The 23128-nt window shown below is 45.4% G+C and overlaps 1 protein-coding gene across 2 annotated transcripts in view; it reads right to left on the reverse strand.

Moving 5' to 3' along the window:
* MTM1 (myotubularin 1) overlaps nt 1–19654 on the reverse strand; it is a 91194-nt gene extending 71540 nt beyond the window's left edge. The window contains exon 1 of one of the 2 annotated variants that reach the window (XM_041000133.1): nt 19607–19654. The gene's annotated coding sequence lies outside the window, so the exon portion shown is untranslated. The remainder of the gene's footprint in view (nt 1–19606) is intronic. The other variant, XM_041000136.1, reaches the window with a different exon arrangement.
* Nucleotides 19655–23128: the final 3474 nt, after the last annotated feature.

Here is a 23128-nt window from a genome sequence, read left to right on the forward strand (position 1 = left end):
CCTAACACCAGAGTATCCGTTTTACTTGGGGAAAAAGTATTTCCAAGAGTTCTTTTGAAAGAAACTAGGTTTAATGTGACTGGTCCAGATCTTAGTAGAGAAATTTTACATTAGGAAACATGGTCAAAAAATTCAACTAATCTGGTCAACCAATATCTGAGGCTCTCAATGTCTTTTTAAAAAATGATATAAAGGTAATATATTGAACGAAGCAGAGATTTAAGTCACATGGTCTTTATTCGACCTCAATGGCCCTATCCCCCCTCTCCCTGCCCTTCCTTCCACCCTCTCTTTATCACCACCTTTTGGAAGATCATCGTGGTTATCCACCTTTCAACACGGGCACATGCGCTGTTCAGACAAAATTCTGATCTGTCTAGGTTATTAATGTATTTGCAACACTTATAACAGCATCTAGCACCTAACGGGTATTTAATACATATTAACAGAATGAATGAAATAAGCAACAAAGACATAGCCAATGAAGTTAAAATTTGTCCAGTATTTCACTTAAGTCAGAAATTTACACAAGCTTAAGAAAAATGGTACAAATCCCAGAAGACAGCCTAGATGGCAGAAGTACAGCATGAATTCACATCACTTTGAAACAACTTGCACCACAAAGAAAAAACAATGCTATCTTCCACTATAAACTTTCCTGATGAAGCTACAGAAACACCTTCCACATGTTTCTTCTCTTAGACCCCTTTCTGAGGAATACAAAAAGTACAATTACACAAAACACCTGGAGCAGACTTAACTGGAAACTTTAAATCAATGCAGGCCATATTTACGTTTATTTAAAACATTTTAAAGCAACAGAAACAGCAAATATTTTTTTTCCCCTCCCGGCCTTTGCAAGTACTTACTCTGTTTCTCACTGTCACCTGATTTGAGGTCAATGACTCTTGCTAAGTGGTTTTTCTGAACGTTCTATGTACAAACAACACAGCAACAAAAAGTATGCAGGCTTTCTTTTTTCATCTTCCTTAATGTGGTCTGGTACTCTGTGCACTGGTATCTAAATCAAGTTCAGGCATGCTTTTTCTGTGGAGGCTCCTGTGATGGCTGTGGAACCTATCCAGTATTAAAATTTGACTTTTAAATCCAGGCCTTCCTAAGGAGGCTCGCTTTACTTGGAAATTTATTCTGAAAAATGATATCAAGTGCCGTGGCACTGGGTATTATCAAATTCAATACTCCCTTTGTTACAAAACAAATTTCTGCAAAGCCCCCTTTGTTAGCTCAGAATGACAATCACTAGTATTATTAATCTAACCAAAATGTTTAAAAATATATACTGTTTTAATCCCAGTGTAAAAGAGAAATGAAAGGAGAGGGACTTTTAATAAAATAATAATTTTCAATATGTTATATGAACAACTCCCCTAGTGCCAGTGTGGCCTCCACGGGGAGAATCACCCCCAACAGACCCACTCAGGGAAAGTTCTGTTCTAGACGTTGGAGTGCCAGTAAATGCAGGATTTATAGGACTCGATGCATTATGCCTTTTTGCAACAAAGTTGTTATAGTTGTTAGCCAGCTGGTAGGCAAGAAAATGAAAACATACCTTGAGCCATTTCAGTAAAATCATCTTTTGAACAAAAACAAAACAAAACAAAAAGAAAATAAAAATAAATTTTAAAAACCAACATTCTCACTCACTGAGACCACATCCACCGTTCATTTAACGTCCACCTTGATTACTTGGCAGGAGGGGTGCTCAACGCATAGGAAAATAAAGCATGACCCGCAAAACTATGAGCCAATTCATGTTTAGTCATTTTCTTTTGAACAAAGGGTTAGCAGACTTTTCCTGAGAGAGGATCAGGAAGTCAACAGTGGCCAGTGGGGCTGCAGAGCCCTGCCACAACTACTCGGCCCTGGGCAGTGGGACTGAAGCAGCAATATGGAATTGCATGAATGTGCTGTATTCACATCAGATCTCACTCAGGAAAACAGCCCTCCGCTCCCTGCTTTCTTTAGTCAAAGTAAGTAATAACCAGGTCCCTTTAAACTGAACAATTTGCTATTGACCCCGCTCTTCAGAGCTTGTGGAGATGCTACATGCCCAGTGGTGGAACACTGTGAGACAGCTGAAAAAAAGGATGCCATTCCATAACCACATCAATGCAGCTCTCGAGTCCCAAATCAGTCACTTAATTCCAAATGATCATGCAACCTTGGGCAACTTGCAGTTTCCAGTTTCTGAAATGGTCTCTCTTCTTGGGGTTGTGGGAAGAAACACGTGAACCGATAGCACAGAAAGCAGAATCAAGGGTTCCTGAATGCTTCTGCCCCGCCCCCGGGGCACTAAGGCACTAGGCTGCACTGCCTTATGATACCTGTGACTGCCTCCCTATTCGACATATAGGTTCCCAAGAGAGCAATCTACTCTTGGCAAGGCTTTAAAGCAGTTTACCTTCAAAGTACATCTAATTCCATTAAAAAGAGTGGGGTGGGGGGAAGGGAAGGAAAGGAAAACACTTGACTCCTAGCCCAGACACACTTTCTGAGGAAGCCCTAAAGAGTTCATCTCATTATCTCCTATTCTGGCACAGGGGATCCAAAAACAGATAGAAACTTCTCAGAGTAAACCTTAAGCGCGCACCCTGCCCCCAACCACAACCAGCTGAACTAACTGAGCAGACACATGTGCGTGAGGGCTTCTCAACCCATCCTGGCCACGTCACATCTCAAAGCTACATAATATTAGGACATTACAAATTTTTAAAGTACTTCATTTAGGAACTCACTTTTTTTGAAAAAAAAAAGGGGGGGGGAGGGAAATCCCCAAACCTATGGAACTGTATCATAAAATAATTATCATCATCATTAAAAAAACTGCTATTAAAAGGTGGTTTTCTATTTTTTTTTAAGATTTATTTATTTTACTGGAAAGTCAGATGTACAGAGAGGAGGAGAGACAGAGAGGAAGATCTTCCATCCAATGATTCACTCCTCAAGTGACTGCAACGGCCGGTGCTCCGCTGATCCGAAGCCTGGAACCCGGAACTTCTTCCAGGTCTCCCACATGGGTGCAGGGTCCCAAAGCTCTGGGCAGTCCTCGACTGCTTTCCCAGGCCACAAGCAGGGAGCTGGATGGGAAGTGGAGCTGCCGGGATTGGAACCGGGACCTATATGGGATCCTGGTGCATTCAAGGCGAGGACTTTAGCCGCTAGGCCACGGCGCCGGGCCCCTAAAAGGTGGTTTTTCTTGGGCCCAGCAGAGTGGCCTAGTGGCTACAGTCCTTACCTTGCATGTGCCAGGATCCTATACGGACACTATATCCAAATGGCAGCCCTGCTTCCCTTCCAGCTCCCTGCTTGTGGCCTAGGAAAGCAGTGGAGGACGGTGGCCCAAACCTTGGGATTCTGCACCTGCATGGAACACCTGGAGGAAGTTCCTGGCTCCTGGCTTCGGATTGGTGAAGCACTGGCCATTGCAGTCACTTGGGGAGTAAATCAACGGATAGAAGATCATCCTCTCTATCTCTCCTCCTCTCTGTATATGTGCCTTTCCAATAAAATAAATCTTTAAAAAGTGGTTTTCTTGAAACCTTATCTGATGCATACAAAGAACTCAAGCCTTCACTTTTGTTTTAGTTACACTTATTGGAGACAGAGAATATGAAAATATGAATAAATATGTCAGCTACTCATTCACTCCCCAAATGTCCACAACAGTGGGAGCTGGGTTAGGCCAAAGATAAAAGACAAGAACTCCATGTAGGTCTCCCACATGGATGACAGGCCCTGAACTGCTCTGGGAATCACCTGCTGCTTCCCAGAGTGTCTATTAGCAGGAATCTCCAGAGGCAAGACTTGAACCCAGGCACTCTTGTACAGGATGAGCACACCTCCAGCAGTGACTTAACTGCTGTGCCATAACATCTCTAACTAGCTTTCATTTTAAAGTTGGATAAACAAACAAGATTTTCCCCTCAAATCTACATCTGTGAAGCAGTAAAACATTATAACCCTTACTGCTCCTCAACTAAACCATTATTCTATTTCGTTGAATTCTTTATTAAAACTATGTAAAAAAAGAGGACAAAGTTCCTTCTAGTTCAAAAACCAGCACTTCATAAGCAGCCACTATGATATGGGGGATTTGTTTCAAAACACAGCAGCGCACAAGCTGGCCATACAGATTCTTCTTCCAAGGAGTCTGCTTAGATTGTATAAAAGGGTACTTCAAAAGCTTGGTGGCAAAATGGGATTAAAAATTTATCCTGACACAAAATTAATTTGAAATCCATTCACATCAGGGTCTTCAAAAACTCCATGAAAAATACATGTTATAACAAAAAGCTATGCATGGATTTCAAAGGTTTTTAAACAGATTTATTTATTTGAACGGCAGAGAGTGATGAAGAAACCAAGAGACATAGAAAGAGGACCTTTCATCTGTAGGTTCCCTCCCTAAATGGCCCCAGTGGCAGAGGCTAGGCCAACACAAAGCCAGAGCCAGGGACTCCATCTGGCAGAAGCACTTGAACCATTACTGGCTATATTCCCGGATATCATCCGGGAGCTGCATTGGAAGCAAGGTAACTGGGACTCAAGTCAGCACTCAGAAATGGGATGCAAGCATTGCAGGTGCAGTTTAACTCACTAATCCACAACAACTGACCCTTCAAAGATTTTTGCATCAATATTTTATCTTAATTCTATTTTTTCAACAACCTTTGAAATACCCTTGTATGCTTGTTTCATTAAGTGTTCATTCTTCAGAATTTTGTTCTGAAAAATGCTTTCAGAGTTTAAAACTACCTAAGACATCATCTCTTAAGTGTTAACCATACCTCAATTTCTTTTATAAATCTTTTTTTTTTAATTGCAAAGTCAGATACACAGAGAGGAGGAGAGACAGAGAGGAAGATCTTCCGCCCAGTGATTCACTACGCAAGCAGCCACAATGGCTGGAGTTGAGCCAATTTGAAGTCAGGAGCCTCTTTCAGGGTCCCCCACATGGGTGCAGGGTCCCAAGGCTTTGGGCCATCCTCAAGTGCTTTCCCAGGCCACAAGCAGGGAGCTGGATGGAAATGAAGCTGCCGGGATTAGAACCGGTGCCCAAACAGGATCCTGGCACTTTCAAGGCAAGAACTTTAGCTGCTAGGCCACCGTGCCTAGACCCAAATCCTGACTCTCCACTGAAAGACTGGAAGGTTAGGAGAGATCAGTAGTAGCAGCAGTGGCAACAGCTTGCCCAACAGCCAGCTTGCCACAGCAGAGAAGTGTCCAAAGGGAATTCCCAAAGTCTAGCTTAATTGGGATCCCAGGAAACTCAGAGAGAATTTCCAGAGAGGACATACAAACTACCTTCCTTTTGGAGACAGTTACCTATTAGTCCAGCTACAAATATAAGTGATCATTCATCTTTGTCACAAAACAAGGTAAAAGAAAAATGAATTGATATACTTATAGATCTTGGCACTACTGGTAGAAAAGAAGTTTTTACAGATGAGGAAGAAATAATGTAAAAGGCAAGGCAGAAATAAAAAAGGAGATAAGGAAGAGCTAAAACTAGCAGGAAAACAATTGCAAAAAAAGATGAAGACATTCCACTTCTAAAATAATATGTATAAATCTGGCTAAGGATTTATCTTTTGAAGTAGAAGTATTTGCTGCTCCACAGAAAATAAAATTTGCAAGCTCCAAATGAAATTTCTGTTATCAACACTAGGAGAAAAGGCTGGGGAATAGTGATTGGTAATGGGTAGAATGGGGTGATATGTACAGTTGCCTGGGCTGTTCACACTATCTCTGTGAAGACTGTATCTGACTGCAACTTTATAATTCAACATCCAATCACAATTAGAAACCAACTCAGAGGGGCTGGCATTTTGCCTAGTGGCCTGGTGGTTAAGACACTGATCCCATATGGGAGCACATGAGCTTGATAGCTAGCTGCGCCTTCTGCCTCCAACTTCCTAAACCCTGGGAAGTGGCAGGGATGGCTCAAATAACCGGAATCCTACTATCCAATGGAAGCCTTGGATTGAGTCAATGAATTCTGGCCTGTTACAACCATTTGGGGTGTAAGCGAACAGATGGGAGCCTTCCTTCCTTCCTTCTCCACCCATGCACCGACCCCCCCCCCCGTGTGTGTGTGTGTGTGTTTTCCACTAAATAATTTTTAAAATTCTCAGCAAAGTAGAAATAACCAAGTACATCTTCCAAAAAAACAACAAAAAAAGAACCCTATAGCTGACATTATACTAAACAAGATTTTATTTTTATATGAAAGGTTGGATTGCAGAGAGAAGGAGAGAAAGAGATCATCCATTTGCTGGTTCACTCCTCAAGTGGCCACAACAGCAGGAGCTGAGCTGATTGAAAACCAGGAGCCAGGAGCTAGTTTCAGTTTTCCCACGCGGGTGCAGGGACCCAAGGACTTGAGTCATCCTCCGTTACTGCTTTCCCAGGTCACAAGCAGGGAGCTAGATCAAACATGGAGCAGCTGGGACACAAACCAGTGACCATATGGGATGTTTCTCCCCCTGCCCTGGTAGAGGCTTAGCCTACTATACCACGGGGCCAGCCTCAGACATTACATTTCAAGTTGAATGGTGAAAGGCTCACTCAATAAGAATGGAAACAAAGCAATGGTGGTCACTTCTATCACCTGCATCTACCATCTTTTAGAGAACCTAACCAATTTAATAAATGAAGAAATTAAAAGGTAATAAATAACACATTGGAAGGAAGAATTTGTCAGCATTTGCAGACAACATTATTAGATATGTAAAAAAAGTCCTAAGCATGCTGCAGAAACGCTATAAAAATAAGCAAATTTAGTAAGGTTGCATGATACAGATGATCAACATAATCATTAATCACATTTTTATTAGCAGTGAACAAATGAGACACTGAAATAAAAATGTTATTCACAAGAACAGAAAAATGAAATATTTCAGGCTACATCTAACAAGATCTGTACAAGAACAAATACTCAAGACTGCAAAACACTGAGGAGAGAACCCAAGGAATAGAGTACAAGGAGAAATGCATTATGTTAAAGAGCATAAGACACATTTTTATCATGTTCTCTGTATTACTCTATAAAACGAACCCAATCCCTAGCCAAACACATTCTGTTGTTGCAAATGACAATGGCACGGCCACATGAACAGTGAAAACAATCTGAAAAAGAAAACAAAGCTGCAGGACTTCCACAACCTGGTTTCCAGACTTACCCTAATGTTTCAGGAATCCATATAGTGTAAACCTGGTGTGGAGACAGATACACAGATCAAAGAAACAGAGAAGAGTCTGCGCACGGGCTCATTTTTCAGAAGCTTTAGATTGATTTTTCAACAATGGTTCCAAGGTGATTTAAAGGGAAATAACGTCTACCACTGAAGGTGGAACAATCTGAAGTTCATATGGAAAAAGTATATGAACCTTGACCCTTGCACGTCACATACCATACAACTCTAACTTCAAATGCCGCATGCAGCAGCTTCACATTGCTGCAGAAATGACTGAGTGGCTGCTACAAAGACAGCGTGACCATTCTCTGGGGGTCCGGACACTTGGCTCTCTGCTCAGGATCCCCCCAACGCTGCAGCTGAGCTGTTGGCCAGGTTGTGTTCCACGGACAAGGGCCTGGCCTTTGCAGTTCTTTTCTACCTGGCCTTCCTCAGCATCAGTCCAGCAAGATCACTGCAGGGAGGACCCAGACCCTCGGAAAGGGTTTGCTACTCATTAATTCAGTCCCATGAAGGATATGCTTCCCTTTGGTCAATGCAAAAACCACTCCTATGACCCTAATCAGATCTACACAAGCCTCACATTTTCCCATATTTATTGGTTAGAAGTAAGTAGCTCATGCTCAAGACAAAACCAAAACAAACTCCAGAGGAGAGAAAAGAAGGGTGGTACCTCAGATTCTTGCCTGCCATAATATATCTAAACTACAAGAGCTGAAACAAACAAAAAGATTGAGAAGGATACACAAGGAAAACTTTTGTGAACTGAGGTTAAGCAAAGATTTCATTTTTTTAATCTCCTAATTTTTTAAGATTTATTTTTATTAGAGAGGCGTATTTACAAAGACATGAGGGCCAAAAAGATATGATAGCTCACTCCCTAAAGGGATGCAATAGCGAGAGCTGAACCAATCTGAAGCCAGGCGGAGCTTCTTCCAGGTCTCCCACAAGGGTGCAGGGTCCAAAGACTTTGGGCCGTCCTCCAATGCTTTCCCAGGCCACAAGCAGGGAGCTGGATGGGAAGCTGGGCTGCCTGGATTAGAACTCGTGCCCATATGGGTTCTCAGAGTTTACAGGCTGACAATTAGCCAGTTGAACCATGCGCCAGCCCCAGGCAAAGATTTCTTTGGCACAAAAAGCACAAACCATAAGAAGGGGGCAAATAAATGACGTCAAAATTTTTAATCTTTGGAAGAACCAGGAAAATGAAAGAAAAAATCAGTGTGAGAGAAAATCTTTGCAAATGACATATCTGATAAGAGACTTGCTTGTATCCAGTACAAAGAACTCTCACAATTTAATGAGACAGACAATCCAATTTTGTAAGAAATGGGCTTATTTCAGATTTGAGCACTTTACCAAAGGAAAGTTTAATGGCCAATAAGCACATGAAGACATACTAAATATGGTTAGTCATGTGGAGTATACAAATTAAAAGCACAACAAAATGCCATTATACACAACCCAAATGGCTTTAAAGAACCCATACACATATAGTATATGTAATATATGTTTCATATATGTGTGTTGATGAAGATGTGGCCTCAGTGGAACTCTTAGACTTTGCTGCTGGGAATACAAGATGGCACAATAGCAGTACCATTTTGGAAACCAAGTTGGCTGTTTCTTGTAAAGTTAAACATACTAAACATAGGCCTCTAAATGCCACACCTGAATGAAATGAAAACATGAGTCCACAAAAGGTTTGTTACTCAGTGCTCATGGCAGCTTCATTCATAATGGCTAAAAATGGAATCAGTTCAAATGTTCATAAACTAGTGAATCGGCAAATTGTTACATGTACTCTATAAAATATCACTCTGCCAATTCATGTGTAACAGCATAACAATGAATATAAAAAGTAACATGTTAAGTGAAAGAAATCAGTCACAAAATACTACATAATACATTTCAAACAGCTACTAGCATTCATAGCACATTATTTAGCCCTAACACAATGAAGTTGCAAATCGGTTTGGAAAACACCCAGGAAATACATGTGCAAGCTTTATTAAAAATGTACTTCTGGGGCCAGCACAGTGGCATATGAGGCTCATCCTCCACCTACAGTGCTGATATCACAGGGTGCCAGCTGCTACCCTGCCGCTCCACTTACAATCCAGCTCCCTGCTAATGCACCTTGGAAAGCTGAGCACGTGATGATTCAAGTACTTGAAGCCCCTGCACCCAGGGGAGACTTGGAGGAAGCGCCTGCCTCCTGGCTTCAGATCACCTAGGGTTTTAGCCCTTGCAGCTATTTGGGAAGTGAGCCAGTGGATGGAAGTTCTCTCTGTCTCTCCTTCTCTCTGTAATCTGACCTTTCAAATTAAAAAAAAAAATCTTAAACTAAGAAAGTACTTCTAAACTATTATGGATGAATGAAATCGATTCAATGGAAATTAGAATATACTAGTACTAAATAATAATCAAAGCATTGTATGACAGAAATATTCAAACAGAACAAATCCAAAGGAAGAATGAGAAAATGGAGAAGGGCAACTTCTGGAATAAGTGAAAACAAACAGGTTGACTAGTGTATAAAATGTGCCTGTTTGTGTAAGAAAAGGAATAAATGCAAATAAGTCATTGTTTCTATGTGCTTGCTGAAATTTGCAAAAGGAAGAAACACAAAAGCAGTAATAAATGTGATGGCTTATTGGAGCACGGGGGAAACAGTTTGCCTGGCTGGAAAGAAGTATAGAAGCAAAATAGCTATGAATATATCTTCTCATAAATTGGACAATAAAATCATATAAATGTCTTCACATTTATTTATTTACTTAAAAAACAGACGACTGAAGTAGAGAGACAGAGAGATCTTCCAGTCACTATTTCACACAAGCAGATGGTAACAGTGGCTGCCGAAGAGGCAGAGCCAGAAGCTTGCAGCTCCACCTGGGTCTCTCCCACAGGATGCACGAACCCAAACGCTTGAGCCATTTTTCACTGCCTTCCCAGGCACATCAGTATGGAGCTGCATGTGAAGTGAAGCAGTGGGGAGTCAAACTGACGCTCTGATTATGGGATGCTGGCATTGCAAGCAACAATTTAAAATGTTGTACCCATGCAAAACTTTATTATTAAAAAAATAAATAACTGGGGGAAGGTGTTTGGTGCAGCCATTAATTATCTCCTTGGGGAGGTGGTGTTGCGGTTCAGCAACTTACACCATGTTACCTGTGACATCACATTAAATATAAGTGATTTGAGCACCAGCTGCTCCACTTCTGATCCAGTTCCTCCCTGATACGCCTGGGCAAGCAGTGGAAGATGGCCTGGTGCCTGTGCATCTGCCACTCTCCAAGGAGACCCAGCTGGAATTCCCGACTCCTGGTTTTGGTCTGGTCCAGGCTCAGCTATTGCAGACATGTGGGGAGTGAACAAGTGGGCAGAATTTATCTCTATCCAAATAAACAAATATTTGAGGAGGGCAGGGAAAGACGCTGCTTAGGAACTATGTATTGCATATCACAGGGTCTGCGTTTGAGTTACAGCTCCACTCGCTAGTCCAGTTTCTAGCTAATGCAGACCCTGGAATACCTCAGGTCCAGGAGGTGCTAAAATAACTGTCCTGCGCTATTGTAGCAGAGCCAGGTTCAGTTCCGGGCCTTTAGCGTCGGCCTGGCCCAATCATGGCAGGCACTTGGGGAGTGAACCAGAGGATATTAAGATCTCTGTGTTTCAGGGCTGGAGTAATGGGTCAACTGGCTGCTACTCCATATGCAAGCACCGGCATCCCATATGGGTGCCGGTTTGTGTCCTAACTATTCCATTTCCCATCCAGCTCCCTGAGTATGACCTGGGAAAGCAGCACAGATTGGCCTAACTCCTTGGGACCCTGTATCTTGATGGGAGTACTGGAAGAAGCTTCTGGCTCCCGGCTTCAGATTGGCTCTGCTCCAGCCATTGTGGCTATTTGAGGAGTGAAGCAGCGGGTGGAAGATTCCCCGCACCCCCCCCCATTTCTGCTTCTCCCTGAAGATCTGCCTTTCTAGTCAAATAAATAAAGCTTTAAAAAACAAAGATATCTAGCCTGGCGCAGCAGCCTAGAGGCTAAAGTCCTCACCGTGCATCTGCCAGGATCCCATATGAGCACGCTTCATACCCCAGCAGCTCCACTTGCCTTCCAGCTCCCTGCCTGTGGTCAGGGAAAGCAGTCGAGGACAGCTCAAAGTCTTGGGACCCTGCACCAACGTGTGAAACCTGGAAGAGCTCCTGGCTTCAGATTGGCTCAGCTCTGGCCTTTGCAGACACTTGGACAGTGAACCAGCGGATGGAAGATCATCCTGGCTCTCCTCTCTGTAAATCTGACTTTCCAATAAAGCAAAACAAATACGTCTTTTAAAAGGTATCTCTGTGAGTCTATCCAACAAATATGTAATTTATGAATACAAAGATTGCAAAAATGAAAATAAACATAATTATATTAACAAATTAGTATCATAACCACAACTGACAAAGTTGTAAGATTAATGAAGAAAAAATGAGAGAAAACACAAATAAGCAATAGAATACAAGACTAGGCCAGCAAAATCAACCAACATTCAAGGAATACACAACTCCAATGTTATACAAACTTGTGGAGCACAAAAAAAAAAGGAATATATTCGTTCATTTATAAGTCTAGCATAAGTATGATATGAAACTACACAAAATAGTACAGGAAAATGTAAAGTCAAATGTCACTCAGAAACACAGATAAAAACATCCTGAAGAAAATACGATTAAGTCTAATACTAAGAAGTATCAGGGGCCCAGCGCCGTGGCCTAGTGGCTAAAGTCCTCGCCTTGAACGCGCCAGGATCCCATATGGGCGCTGGTCCTAATCCTGGCAGCTCCACTTCCCATCCAACTCCCTGCTTGTGGCCTGGGAAAGCAGTCGAGGACGGCCCAGAGCTTTGGGACCCTGCACCTGCGTGGGAGACTCGGAGGAGGTTCCGGGTTCCAGGCTTTGGATCGGCGGAGCACCGGCCGTTGCGCTCACTTGGGGAGTGAATCGTCAGACAGAAGATCTTCCTCTCTGTCTCTCCTCCACTATGTATACCTGTCTTTGTAATAAAAATAAACAAATAAATCTTTTTTTAAAAAATAAAAAGAAGTATCAGAAGCACGCTCAGTTCACCCCAGCTGGCAATGCAAATTCCTGTTATAAAGTTGTATCAAAAAATCCCTTGAAACAGTCAAATGAGCACATCAGTGATTTGAAGCAGGGATGGTACAGAAAACTAGCTCCATAAAGGCCCAAGATGCGCTGGATGAAGTTCAGTGTCAAAACATTCCCCGCAAGAGCATCTTGTCTTGAGTAAAGGCAATACTTGACTCCCGCCTTCCCCAAGCCCTGCCGCAGACCCACTGAGTCAGAAGCTGCAGGCAGGACGCTGGGGAATTTGACGTTTTGCAATGGCCCCTCAGGTGATTCTGCTGTGGCTGGCTACTCCTGGCCAAGCGGAGGCACAGCAGCAGCAGCAGGGGCAGCGTGGGCACCTTCTGCGAGCCCCAAGGCAATGAGAGGAGTGCTCTCCCCGGTGGGCTAAAAGCAGAAGTAACCTCCAAGTTCGACAGCCAGGTCGGAGGAGCGTCCCTACCCCAGTTGCACACCACAATGTGCAGAAATACTTTGAAAACAAGCCCAATCTCAGTTTCACCTCGGATGAATTACATCCAAGTGTCTGTGGGCGGGGCCTGGGCAGCAGGTACTTAAAACTCCCCAGGTGATTCTAATGAGCAGCCATTGTAGCAAACCACTGGTCTGTAAAATTCCCAGGAGGAACGGGCTGCTATTTAGGGACCCGATGATGCCCTGGCAGAAAAGCCAGAGGAGAAACATCTATTTCTCAAGGTCTTTGATGTTCTCCCCCAAAGACTGAAGCTTGCATTTCACACAGATTCCAATGGGCTATACAAAAAAGAAACTGGTCCCCAGGCAGCTATAGCTAGCTTGCCTGAATCCCAAAACTATACCTGCCTGGCTTCAGTTCCTGAGGCTGCTACTTCCTCTCTGCCTCACCTAAAAAGGTCCAAGGCCTGTGAGAGCAACTGGGTGCGGATGTCAAGTATCTCCCTCAAAGTGAGGTCGCTGTGCTAATGCGAATGAAACATTCTGTAAAAGCGCTGGGTTAAAGGTTTGCTGCAGATTATGCCTAACACCATTGTCACATATTACAGGGAAACCTTCAAAGTCATTCCTACGGAAAGGCAAAACATCTCGCAGAGCTGCCTACTCCACACGCAGCAACTGGGGCGTGAACACTTGCACCTGACTGGCCTCAGACACGACGTGCCCTCATTTCCACGACAACTTGGTACCCAAGAAGGAGGGAATCTCACCAGTCAGTGTGAGGGTTGCAGAGCAGCTCCTGGGCTCAACAAGAGGCCGACATGGATCTTGCCTGTGTCTTTACTTTTTAAATGCAGCTACTGGGAAACTGTCAATTACCACAGGGTCCTGGTACCCTCTCAGGATGTGAATCGATCCTCCTCCTAGGCCAGGCTTCTCACAATCTCACTTACACACAATCACTTGGCCATAGCATGCCCATGCAGATTCTGAGGTAGCCTTTAGCTTCTATCAACAAGGCAAAGTGATGGGAACCCCTGGGGGCAAATATTAAAGTTGCCTATAGCAAAGGAGGGACTTGTCTGGCAAGATCTAAGCTTCAGCTTGAAAACAAAGGCGTTCTCCCTCTCAGCAAGTGCCTCAGGAGATGAAGGCCGCTCCACCGTCTGCTACCTCTGTGTACAGTAGGCAGGGACACTGGGCTTCTCTCCTGGGTGCAGACACGGCGCCACCCACAGGCAGCAGGGGCACCTCAGAAGCAGGAATCTCCAAGGGGGAGTGCTCACAAACAGTACTGCCCAGTCAGTACACAAGCAGGTACTGTTCTTTTTACAGTAAAACAGCTCAGGCAAGCACAGGCCTACTGGAGTTACACACAATGTCCATTCTCCTGAGTCTGCACCTAAGTCACTCCAGGACCATAAAGGTAATGTACATGGGAATGTAAATCGTCACCACCCAATGCTAAGAACCTCCTTTACAACTGCTCTCTGCCTCAACAGCAGCCACGCAGGCAGAGAGATGACACTCCGAGGTCTGACTAGCAGACTCCAGGAAAGAGTGCTTCCTTCCCATGAAACACTCAAGGCCATGATATCAAAATGTACCAGCTATCACATGCTAAAGAAAGAACATCACTGTGTACTGTCCCTGTGCAAGGAGATAAGAACAGAATGAGTTACAAACAAGTTACTTTTATTTCTACTTTTAATTATTACGCTTCCACTTCCCTTATCCTTTCCCACCCTTAACATACCAGCAAGCAAAGCAAAAATCAACTTGTATTCAAACTGTTCATGTGCAGAGTTCACAAATCAAGACACTGCAAAGAAAAGGCCAGCAGGGCCTGGCGCCGTGGCCTAGCGGCTAAGGTCCTCGCCTTGAAAGTGACGGGATCCCATATGGGTGCCGGTTCTAATCCCTGCAGCTCCACTTCCCATCCAGCTTCCTGCTTGTGGCCTGGAAAAGCAGTTGAGGACAGCCCAAAGCTTTGGGACCCTGCACCCTATGGGAGACCCGGAAGCAGTTCCTGGCTCCTGGCTTCAGACTGGCATAGCATCAGCCGTTGCAGTCACTTGGGGAGTGAATCATTGGATGGAAGATCTTCCTCTCTGTCTCTCCTCCTCTCTGTACATCTGACTTCCCAATTATTAAATAAATCTTAAAAAAAAAGAAGAAGAAGAAGAAAAGGCCGGCAAATCTACCTGGGAAGGCTCTCCCGTTACTGGATTCCTTTGCTACTGGACCACGGAAAGAAAGCCTCAGCCCACCTTGATTCCCCTTGTGCATACTACCGAAGTGGATAAAATGAGCATGTTCAAACACTTGTAGGCTCTCCCACTTGTCCAGTTCAAGCGGATGAACACTAAGCATCTGTTTATATGCACAGAGCCATGATAGGGTTCACACTCTCAGAAATGTTTCCGACCTCAGTTCCTTCATTACGTGCTTGGAACATGAGAAAAGCAGTAATGAAATATGCAGGAATTACCTAGCAAGACAATGACTCATAGAACAATAATACTAAATTCAAAGTACATGAAACTGGAAAGAACTGCCTATGGAGTTATTGGAACACATTGAGCAAGAAGGTTGAGGAGAACGGAAAAGACACTCAGGCTCCTGGGCTGCTGGAGCAGCCCAGCAGGGACTGACTTGGAGAGCAGACTGAATCACTTCCTCAGAGCCTGGATGTGTTTCCATCTGAACCCTAAGAGTACAAGCATCAGTCTAGGACAGACTGAAAGAGGCACCAAGGCCTGAAGCTAGACTGAGGGCAGCGTGGCTTGGAAAACCAAGAAAAGCTTCCATCCCGAGAGTCCTGCCAGAGAGGCAAACTTCCCTGCTGCAGAGTTCCCCTTACTACCATTTTCTGCTGGCTGACCACCAGCTGAACGGATAGAAGGAAACTTACAAGGTATAGCCATAGCTTCAGGTCCACTGGAGAGAGGCAGCAAAGCCTGCATATTTCCGTCATAACCAGAGAGAAACTGAAGCAGAGAGGTGCCGACCACACCTGCGGCTGCGATGCAGATGGGCCAAGAACACAAAGGGGGCTTGCTCTTTGACGCCAAATAGCAATGGGTGACAGAACGCCTGACTGATCGTAACTGCCCCAGTTTACCAAGGGCCCTGACACATGTCTGATTCGCTGAAGAACTCTGCCAGCTTGGCAGGGCAGCTTCGGTAAGCTCCAGCTCACATCTGGAAGAGCTACTAGCAGTGAGATCAGGTGACTTGTCCAGTGTCACAGACATAAGAACTGGGACTTGAATCCAGCCTCTATAGTGCCAAAACAGGCAGCTTTCTACCATGTCACAAAGAATAGACTTGGGCTTGTTTGCCACTACTGCTCCTCTGGCAGAGACAGAAAGCAAGTGCTGGTACACGATGCCAATTGTGTGGGAGACAGGCCTCTCCATGTTCTTCAAAAGATTCCCTGTGGGAAACAGGCAGACATTTCCACCAGAAAGCCATCCTGCACCTACAGGATAGCAACTGGACTAACTCACCTGCCTCTGACTGGGCCTGCCAGCACTGTCAAAGCACAGCTGGAAAAAGGCCTCTCATTGTTTGTGTCAACAGACAAAATATAGCCTCAAGTAATCTCTATCTCCAAATGGTAAAAGAAACTTTACTGAAAGCATGGAGGAAACTGCTACCCATATTACTTGAAAATGAAAATGCTGTGCCGACAACAAAATGCAGCAAAAAGGCCAGAAGACCCAGCTTGCTATACTTGCAGAAGCTGACCAGAGCACGGCTGGACACATTTGTTTCTGGAAAGGAAGGAGCTGCACACTGGCCAAGTCAGGACCATTTTCTTGACTGTCCAGTCTGCACAACACCACTGACGATAAGCACAGAGCACACATCATCCGCTCAATCCTCCAGACAATCCAAGGAGGGAAGTGGGATTATCATTTTACGGAGAAGGAAAGTAAGGGATAGAGGTAAGTAAGTCGTCCAAGGTCACATGAGTACTAAAGGCAAGATTCAAGTCCGTGCAGACTGCCCAATGCACAGGCCACACCTCGCAAGCTGATGGCAGGTCCCACCCCCATCTGCCAGAAAGGGGCAGTGAATGGAGGCAGTAGAAAAGAAAGCAAGCAGAACTTCAGAGATGCCAGAAGCGGGGAAGAGAAATGACTCAAGAATAATGAGAACAACTCATCATTGTGTTATAAAGTTGAATAAGCTTCAGAAATAACTAGAAACCCTGATGTTGAACTTTGGCCACTGGTTAAAAACGTCTCGCATTAAGCCTGGATGAGCCTCTTGCTCTGTTCCTTTAGTTTGGAATCCTCGATAACAGCGAGAGCCATGTGTCTTCCATGGGTTCTACAGTAACTACATTTAGTCTGTCCTCTTTGCATTATCAGCAAAGCATCTTGGAGAGGTTTTTATAACCTTTAGTCATTTTTTAGAGTTTGCAAAACCTTTGACATTTCCTTTGAAGCCACTGAATATCCAGCCCATGAGAAGTGTGATGGCGTTGCCTGCTGAGCCTGAAGGCCATCTCAGCGAAGGAGGTGAGCGCTTCTTCCCTCCGGAGCTATTACAAAATCAAGTAGCTTCTTTACAAAGCACCCAACAGAAGGACTGATGGTCACTTCAGATAGCAGGTTCACAGTACAGCTCAACACACAGGAAGTAGAACCCTTGGGGAGGGTAGACCAAGAGGCCAGCAGGTACTAGCAGGAAATCAACAGTCAATCCTGACCTCAGCAGAGCCTTCCGGAGTCAGAGTGAGCGAAGGACCCATACAGCCTGAAAGCCGCCTCCCTAACTCTTTGAAATCACTTACTGTCTGCATATAAACTTGGGGGAGCGATGATGACTCCACACACTCACTCTGATTCACAATGATTTACTTCGGATTTATTCGCTTTCATGCAGCTGCTGCTAATAATCTAAATCCAGCAACTGAGAGTAACGCTCAAGCCACTCTCAAGCACGCCAGCCTCTTTTATTGTCATAAGCAGTTTCAGAGCTCTGTTTTTTTATAGCACTCGCCTCCACTGAAGAATACATCATGGTTGATTTTTTTTAAAGATTTGTTTATTTTTATTGGAAAGGCAGATATACAGAGAGGAGGAGAGACAGAGGAAGATCTTCTATCCGATGGTTCACTCCCCAAGCAGCCACAATGACTGGAGCTGAGCCAATCCAAAGCCAGCAGCCAGAAGCCTCTTCTGGGTCTCCCACCAGAGTGCAGCGCCCCAAAGATTTAGGCCGTCCTTGACTGCTTTCCCAGGCCACAAGCAGGAAGCTGGATGGGAAGTGGAGCTGCCAGGATTAGGACTGGCACCCATATGGGATCCTGGCAAGTCCAAGAGAAGGACTTTAAATCACTACGCTATCGCGCCGGGCCCTATCATGGTTGATTTTATGACTGCATCCCCACATATTGAAGTCCCTGAGGCAGGGACCCCAGCGGCGGACACTGCAGCCTTGCTGGTGCTTAGAACACACTGTAGGCATTCCTGTGCCTAGTGAATGGGCGAAGCTGACGAAGCTTTGACAAACGCAAACTAGAACTTCAAAGGGAGGTAATCAAGTACCAGAGGAGGCTGCAGTGCAATGGAACCGGTTTAAATCTCTTTAAGGCTAGACCTAACTTTGTGAAACAGCCGGAAAAAAGTCACTCGGAAGCAAATCTGGCAAAGATGCCTAATTATACCTAATATAAACCTTAGATGAAAGCAAAACGTCTCTGGTCTGGCTGGTAAACTCGTTCAGAAGGAGATCCAAAATGGTTTGAACTAGAGCAAAAGAGGCGGCCAAGGTCTCAACGCTCCAAGGTGGATACTTCACAAGCAGTGAAGCCAAGCCATGGTAAAAAGGAACCCAGAGCAGACTGAAAGCTAAATGTAGCCTCCCAGTTCCCGCAAAGCCTGGCTCACGGTCCTTGCGTCTCTGGGCCTGTTCCCTTAACCCAGGAAACAAGTTAGCTATGTGAACTTCAAGGTCTCCGAGAATTCGAAAAGGTACAATTTCATTCTTGCTCAGAGAATGGGTCTGTTTAAACACCAGCTACAACTCTCTTAGTCTCGTAAGCCTCGTAGTATAATGTTTGCAGCAGATTGACTTCATATTTGCTTAGGCAAATACTAAAATTAGTTTTCACTTCCTGAGCTCAGCACAAGACAGTTAAGGGACGCAACACCGCCAAGGGCGCTTGTTGGTGCCTCTGCACACTTCCGACTGCGTATCGGGGAACTAACCGTTCCTTCTCAGATCTTCCCTCTACTGTTGCAAAAGCACATAAAGCTCTCATGCATGACACGGAATTACTGAGTGCGACAAACGCGCCTTCTCGGCCACTGCCCAACTGTGGCCGTCTCCGCAGGGCCCACTGGGGAGCGGCCCGCGCCGACCCTGCACTGAGGGTCAGGGTGAGGACCAGATGCGGTGCGTCAGAAACAGGGCGGCCGCCTAGCCCGCTCGCCTCCCCAGGACCGGGAAGCAAAGTCCGGCTGCTACGACCGCCCCCTCAGCTGGCCGGTCCCTATTCGCATCTCGACCTTTGCCCGCCGCCAGCCAGGGACCTAGGGCACCTAGGGCACCTAGGGCGAAGAAAACCTTGCGGGGGGGGGGGGCTGGGGAGCGGAAGGCACCTGCCTGCAGCTTCCCGGCCTCAACCCTGCCCTGCCGGGACAGCGAAGGCACCCTGCCGAACCGCACCCCCACCCGCGTCCAACCAGAGTGCGGCGAGGCCCCGCGAGAAGCGCCGGCCCAGCAGTTCAGACTTCCTCCTCGGGCTGGACCCTCAACACGGGTCCCCGCAGCGCCCGGCTAGGAGCCAGGCCAGCCTTAAGCGCGAACTCACCTCGGGTTCCGGGCGCCACCGCCGTTGCCAGGCTGCTCGGCTCCCGGGCCCTGCTCCGCCCCCTCCGGGGCCCGCCCCCCACCCCGTGGCCTCCGAGCCCCCCGGCCACCACCCGTCGCCCGCCTCCGCGCACCGGTTGGTGGCATTGGGTCACCTGATTGGATAGGGGCGGGCGACGGGCTCAGATGGACCTGGGGAAGCCACTCTGAGGGGCAGGGCTCTTCGCCCGCGAGACTGCTGGGAAACCGTCATTGACGGATTTGACACATGGAGGCCCCTGGGAGTTGTAGTTTACAGTGTACTGCAGGGAATGGGCGGGACCAAGAGTCCAGGGGCCACGCCTGCGCTGCTTGTGAGAGTCAGCGCCCAGTGGAGGCTCTTGGGAAGCTAGTCATAGGACTCTTGTGTGGGTCGCACTGGTTTATTCCAATAAAGGGGACATTGAGAGGGAAAACTTAGGTCGATGAAAGCTAGAGCGGTATCACTGAATTGAGCTATTACTGGCTGCAGAAGTTGAGATGGGAAACAAGGAATTTGACTGACTCTGGTTCAGAATCTGCAATTCATAACTTCAACTAATAGTTGGGCTTTCCCTCATACTGTACCTTTCCCTCATATTGTACCTTTCTAATAATGCTATTGAGACTGAGTTCAGGAGACATTTCAGGCTAGATATCCTATTTTTTTAAGGTTTAGTGCGGACAACCATACAGTAAAATGAAAGAGCAAGGAAACAATAAAGACAAAATTTTTGAGAAGAAAGTCAATATGTGATCAACTAAAATAAATTTAATCTTGCAAAGAATGAGCATGATGGTTCTTGTGCTGCATAATAATCATACATGAACATTTTGAGTTAAATAAGATTTACCTTATCATGACCAACTTTGCTAGCTCTCAGGCAGCCACAATCTTTCACCTGATACCAGCGTGTGTGTGAACATGCACACTTCTTAATGAGTTGTCTTTAAAACTACATGCTGGGGTCAGCATGTGGCAAAGCAGGTTAAACACTGGTAATGCCTGCATCCCAAATCAGAATGCTGACTGCAGTCTCAGCTGCTCCACTTCTGATTCAGCTCCCTGCCAAGGTGCCTGGGAAGCAGCAAAAGACTAATTCTTGGATACCTGATCCATGTGTGAGAGCTAGATGAAGCTCCTTGCTCCTGGCTTCAGTCTGACTGTTGGGGAATAAAAGAACATAGGGAGGATCTTTCCTCTCTCTCATTCAATCACTCTGCCTTTAGAACAAATGAATAAATATTTTTAAAATTTCACACAAAATATATATTATTAAAAAAACTAAGCAAAAATTTGAAAAATGTCCACACCAAATTAAAGTTATCTCTTAACATTATTTATTTCATTTATGTGAAAGGCAGAGAGACACATCTTCCATCCTCTGGTTTGCTACATTAGTGTCCACAGCTGGACTGAGCTGAAGCCAGGACTGAGAACCCAAGTGTAGATACTCCCCACGCGTAGCAGAGTCCCAGCTGCTTGGGTCTTCACACTTGCTGTCTAGCAGGGCGAATGTGAGCAGGAGTCTGGAAGAACAGTTCAGAGCTGGCACTTAGAACTCACACGCTTCGATATGAGACGCAGGTATCCTGCTTGGCATCTTAACTCCGATGAAAAATGATTCTCCTTAAATTTATCTTTAATTCTATTTTCTATGTATCTCAAACATTATACAATAGTCCCCTGCTGAGGTTTTGCTTTCCACGGTTTCAGCAACCCATGGTCAAATGTGGTACATGATTAAGTGGAAATTTTCAGAAGTCAAGAGTTCATAAGTTTTAACTTGTGTGCTGTTCGTTTTCTGCATAGTGTGATAACATGTCACACCATCCCACTGTGTCCTGCCCAAGATCTGAATCAGCTCTTTATACATTGTATCCATGTTCTATATACTACCCACCCATTAGTCATTTGGTAGCCATGTTGGTTACCAAATGCACTGTGGTATTGCAGTGCTTGCTTTGAATTCGTAGTTTACTTAATAATAACATCAAAGGAAAAAGAATAGTAATGTTGCAATTTCACTACATTCTAATATTATAGTTGTTCTATTCTATTATTGTTGTTGTTAATCTCTATGCCTAACTTATAAAGTCTGGTACATCTGTGTATGTATAGAAAAAATATAGAGCTCTTGGTATTATCCATGATTTCCAGCACCCACTGAGGGTCCTAGAAGATATCGCCCTTGAGGAGCCCAGGCCTCTTAGATTAGTGACAAGACTTTGAACGTCAGCCCAGTCACCCTTGAGCCATTCCTCCCAGTGTATATCTTTTCGCTGTTCACCTGAAATTCTAGTGGGAACTTTTTTTCTAGTGTCTGGATGCTCCAAATTCTCTCATTCCTCTGTCACCTCCTCCTTGTTCCTCTCTCCTACATTAGCCAAACTCCTGAAGAAGCAGCAGCATAGCACTCGTCCTCAGTCTAGCTAAGACGTACAAGCTCACCCCACAGCCCTCCTCATTGTGCTTATCCCCTCATCTGCCTACAGGTCTGTTGGGCAAATTCCCTCCCCAGACTGTGAATTGCTTTGAATCCCACTCACTTCTGTGCTAGATTTAACAGCGCACTCAGTAAATGTGCATGCCAGAGAGAGACAGAGACCCCAGGAGCGCTACTGAATAACTCTACATTCTCTGCAGAACTTGGGTTGGGGCTATAGAGGAATGTGTGCACCAGCAAAAGCAGGGCAGCCTCAGAGTGGGAGGCCCAGCACCCTGTGGGCCCGAGGGTACATGCATGAGGCTGAAATCCTTGGCTGAAATTGGAGGTGGGGCTTGGTGAGGGATACAGCAGGGACCACTGTCGTCTTAAGGTTTCTCTAGAATCTGGTCTGAGCCAGTCCCAGCCCTACAACACCTCTGAATGAGGCCAGCAGAGAAAACTGTCATTTGTCCTGTGAAATGCAGATAGAGACACCTGCAATGCCCATGACACAATGATAGGAGCAGAGGTTGAAATGAGGAGACAAATATGGGAGCACTTTGAAAACTATAGAGGGAGGTATCATTGCCAGGGAGATGCCACCCTGCCCTTGCCAAGTCACTGTAGTCTTGATTAAGTCCTACCCTTTACACTGCATCTCATAGGATGAAGTGTGTGTCCGTGTGTGAGTGTGTGTGTATGTAGGGTGAAGTGTGATGGCTTGGTAAGCTTTTCTGTATTTTAAATTCATTCTCTCTCTCAGACTCTCTCTCTCTCTCTCTCTCTCTCTCCTCCCCCCCCCCCCCCACACAGGGGGCAGACTATGTGGAGAAGGCTGGCCTACCAACCTTGGGTTTCTGGACAACAGGAAGGGGCCACATGGACATGTTACATGGCTACTTATTCAGCAGCCTTTCCAGGTTGCCCAATCTATACCTTAGTATCTTCCTACTTTTGCCAAGGACCAGTCTTGAGGCACACCATACCCTCTGGGGCTTCATCCTGCCCCCTGAAGTTGGGAGCAAGACCAGGTGAGACATGCATGCTGGCTCTGGCCCAGTGTGACTCAAATGCAC

Source organism: Ochotona curzoniae, unplaced genomic scaffold (assembly GCF_017591425.1).
Source record: "Ochotona curzoniae isolate NIBS_2020 unplaced genomic scaffold, NIBS_Ocur_1.0 scaffold_1852, whole genome shotgun sequence".
NCBI lineage: Eukaryota > Metazoa > Chordata > Mammalia > Lagomorpha > Ochotonidae > Ochotona > Ochotona curzoniae.